The sequence below is a fragment of the Pelodiscus sinensis genome, chromosome 4 (genome assembly GCF_052426305.1).
Source record: "Pelodiscus sinensis isolate ZL-2025 chromosome 4, ASM5242630v1, whole genome shotgun sequence".
Lineage (NCBI taxonomy): Eukaryota > Metazoa > Chordata > Testudines > Trionychidae > Pelodiscus > Pelodiscus sinensis.
In genome coordinates, this window is record NC_143055.1 from 101,419,595 (window position 1) to 101,423,598 (window position 4,004).

A 4,004-nucleotide genomic window follows, 5' to 3' on the forward strand; every position below is an offset into this window, starting at 1 on the left:
GCAAGTGTTAAAAAGCCTGTCCAATACTAAAATCTGGATTGAATGTGAGTAGAGAAAATTTGGATGGGCACTTAAAAAAAAAAAAAAAAACCTCGAGATGCCATCTGGTTCATGAAGACTATGAAATAGCTTTAAGAATGTATTTTCATTGTTCTGTGCTCACCCTCTTAGAAGCTGCGGTACACGCTGCCTTTGTCAGCCACACGGCTGCATAGAAACAACTGGCATGACTAATCTAGCAACTATCTATTTTATTTCAAGTTTCTAGAAGTCTGGCTGCGGTGTTTGCTCTGCCTTCTTCAAAGTCAATACAACTTAGGAATGTTTGTCATGAAAAGAATAGAGTTTGTAGTAACAGAGTGCACACAATTTCAACAACAAATATTAAAACAAGAGTAAGAAGCATTACATCCTGTGGCAGTTTCAAAGCTTAAAATCAGATCAGATAAATATAATTACCTTGCTGGTGAGACTAGAAAGTTTGTTCACCATACAACTTTTGTAACTGTATGTAGTTTTTGCACTACTGGATTTAGTTGGGCATTTTGTGATGTCAACTACTTTCAAGTACTAAAAGTAGTTGTGAAGCAACAAAAATGTGGGTACATATTCTAAAAAGTGTCCCAAGTTTGAAGTTACCCATATTAACCAGTCTGAAACAAAGCAATAGGTTTTTAAATCAAATAAATGTTTATTTGTAACACACAGAAAACATCCAACAAGTTGTAACACACATACCAAAAAAGCAGCATATGTAGGTTCTATTAGGCCCCCACTGAAATGATAAGAAATTACTAAAATATGAACAGGATTATTTATTTTAGTAAGGAACTAACATTAATTGCTTTTATCAATTCCTATATAGCTTTTAGTTTCCCCAGTTTTTATCGACTTATGCCCCAAATTATTTATTTTATCCTAATCTGGATTTTTGTTGCAGACTATACTTGAACTGGTCTTCCAAAACATCCCAGGGTAGGAAAGTTAATTCTAACTTAGATGTTTTGTTAATACCAACCACAACACAGAACGAACCACTTTCAGTCTTTACGGCAGAACAAGTAGTTCGTTTTAAAAAATAATTACCCCCAGGCCCGGATTTAAAACGACACTTACTTGGGAACGGATGGTGGCTCTGAGTCTCGGGCCTCTCGGGTGCCTGGAAGAGGGCAGAGAAAGAAGCGCGTGAGGATCGCTGGGTTCTGTGGACCAGGCGCGTTACTGCCGGCGGGGCAGGCCAGCCACGTGTTGCTTGCTCCAGTCAACTAACTGATCCCAATGAGATGGTGAAAGCTATGCCAAAAAGCAAGACGCTGCTCTTCCATGTCTAGGAAGGGAGGCTGCCACAGCAGGCAGGTCCCACGGATGCATGGAGCGACACCGAGACAGCCCCAGGCCAAGGGCCTGCGTTAGGCGCCTGCCGCTAGCGGCGCGCGGGCCGCGGGGCCCGACCCGCTCCCGACCTCTCGGGGAAGAGGAGTGGATGGCGCAGGCCCCAAAGCGCCGCACCGCCCTCCTCCCGCGCCACGGCTCCTACCTGCTGCATCGGCCCCCACTGGCGGCGGCGGCGGCTCCCTGGGCTCCGGCCCCCACGCACCTGCAAGGACACAATGAGCCACGTTACCAGAGAGGCGGCGGCCCCCTCAGCGCCCGCCACCTCCTCTCCCCGCCCGCCATGTTCTTCCTGGGGCCGCGCGGAGGGCAACAGCCGCGCGCCGGCCGGAAAGACAGGCCCCGGCCCGGCAGACAGGGGGAAGGGCAGCGCGCGCGCCGAGCGAACGCAGGGTCGCAGCCGGGAGACCCTCTTCCGCGCCAAACACCAACAGCCGCAGCTCGGAACAAGCCCAACGGCCGCCACGCGGCTCCCCGCAAGACCATCTCCCCGCCCTTTCCGGGAAGGCGGTACTTCCGGCGTGCGTGACGCATGCGGCCCTCCCACTGGAGCAGGAGCTGCCGCCCTAACCGCTCCGGCCGCGACTGCGCAGGTGCGGCCTCTCCTGCCCTGCCTGAGTGGCGCGAGGTAGCCGCGAGCGACGATAGGAGGGGAGGAGCTTGATGGTTAGACAGCCTGCTGCACCCGAATTGCAGCGCGTGCGCGTTGCCCCGTGTCCCCGCGCTACGTGGTGACAGCTCGGCTCTGCTCCTGAACGTCCCTGGGCTGCCCTGTGGTTCCTCACGCGCCACCGCCGGCTGCAGGCTGCAGCAGCCCCAGCATTGCTCTTATGCGTGTGGATCGTAGGGCGCTGACATTGCTCCCAGAGGCTTGTGTGGGGCACAGGCCTGGGGGCCCAGCTCCTTGCATTCCTCCCTTCCGATGCTCCCTGTGTAACTGCCAGCCTCCCATCCCCTGTGGGCCCCTTCTGTCATGCCCTGGGCGCTGTGTCCCCCATTGACCCTCACTTCTTCATGCCCTGCTTTCCCTGCATAGCATGGTCCCCATTTGCCAGTGGTTCTGATTGCCCCAGAAGTCCCCCATTTCCTCATACCTGTGCACATTCTCCATTCTCCCCCATGCCTCTGTGTTCCCCTCTCATCAGGGTCCCCCGCTTGCCCATGGCAAGGAATTCCTTGTGCCACCTATTACTGCAGTGTGCTGGTCCTCTGTTCTCTCCAAATATGTTCGTCTATAGCAGTGGTCCCCAATGCGGTGCCCGCGGGCGCCATGGTGCCGTTGGGCCATTTATGTGCGCCCGCGGAGCAATCTGGGCTGGTCCCACCCCCGGGCGTGCGGCAGGTGCCAGCCCCGGGCGCATGGGCGGCCCCAGCACCGGGGTCGCGGCGCATGCCAGTGTCGGCCCCGTGCATGTGGTGCCTGGGCTACCCCTGTCCAGGGTCGCAGCACATGCCGGTGCCGGCCCTGGCTCTGGGTGAGCAGCACATGGCGGAGCCGGCCCCAGGGCGCACAGCGCCTGGGCAGCCCCTGCCCGGGGTCACGGCACATGCCGGTGCTGGCTCCTGGCGCGCGGCACCTGGGCGGCCCCTGCCTGCTGTCACAGCACATGCCGGTGCCGGCCCCGGGTGTGTGGCGCATGCTCGGCCCCGCCCCCAGGCCCGTGGTCCGTGGTCCGTGAGTGGCCTCGCCCCCGTATGCGTGGCGCGTGAGCGGCCCTGCCTCCATGCCCCCAGCAGTCCCAAAACATTGGGGACCGCTGATCTATAAGCCTGCTTATTGGCCCGAGATTGTCCCTTGCTGATATGTAGGCAGGGAACAAGGACACTAGGCTGCTTTTGCCTGGCCACATGGGTTTATTAATATAATGGGCACAGTTAAAATTGGAACTGAAGTGTTACAGCTTATGGTGGGAGGGTAATATTCAAGCTGCCTGGCTTCTCTTCTAAAACCAAGGTCAAGCAACCAATTAGGACGGGCAAATAAAAGGAATGAGGGGAGGGCATAAGAAACCAAATAAAACTTGGCCTTGGCCAGAGCACAGCTTACCCCTTCTATGGATTATGAAAAGGGTGGAATAATGACCCGACTCACAGTCCTTCAAATGGAACGTGACCATAAATTGTAAGGGGGTGGGACTACATGTGTGCATAGGCCTACTAAGAAGGAGGGGAGAGTAGAAAGGGGAATGGAGAAGTGGGGCAGGGAACATAAGGACAGAGGCAAGGCTCTGGTATCACACTCAGAGCTGGGAAGAGGGACATAGGGAAAAAGCTCGGCAGCATCAGAGCTGGAAAAGAACGGAAAAAAGCTTTATTGGCATGCAGAGCTAGGGGTTAGAAGAAGAGGTTCTACTGGTGAATAGATCTTTAGTTGGGGAGGGGAAGAGGAAACCTATTGGCATACAGAGATAATAGATAATTGGTGTCTAAAGATGGTGTGAAGGGCTTTGGAATATGCTTGCTTGGAACCATACCCCAATAAACATCACATTGCTTGCACTTCATACTTCTGGTCTTCTGTTTTCTGTCTGCAAGAAACAGGGCAGAAGGTAAAGGTAAAACCTTGTAACAAAGGGCTCTATGGATATGTCTAGACTGCAGGCTTCTTTTGG

The 4,004-nt window shown here is 54.1% G+C and overlaps 1 long non-coding RNA gene and 1 other non-coding gene across 2 annotated transcripts; both read right to left on the reverse strand.

Moving 5' to 3' along the window:
* Nucleotides 1-667: 667 nt before the first annotated feature.
* On the reverse strand, nucleotides 668-2,378 carry LOC142829569 (uncharacterized). Its single transcript, XR_012904090.2, has 2 exons — nucleotides 1,538-2,378; nucleotides 668-1,159 (listed from the first exon to the last, which is right to left on the reverse strand). It is a non-coding gene; the product is annotated as an uncharacterized LOC142829569 (long non-coding RNA).
* LOC142829734 (small nucleolar RNA SNORA24) lies at nucleotides 1,244-1,375 on the reverse strand. The gene has a single exon (XR_012904478.2). It is a non-coding gene; the product is annotated as a small nucleolar RNA SNORA24 (small nucleolar RNA).
* Nucleotides 2,379-4,004: the final 1,626 nt, after the last annotated feature.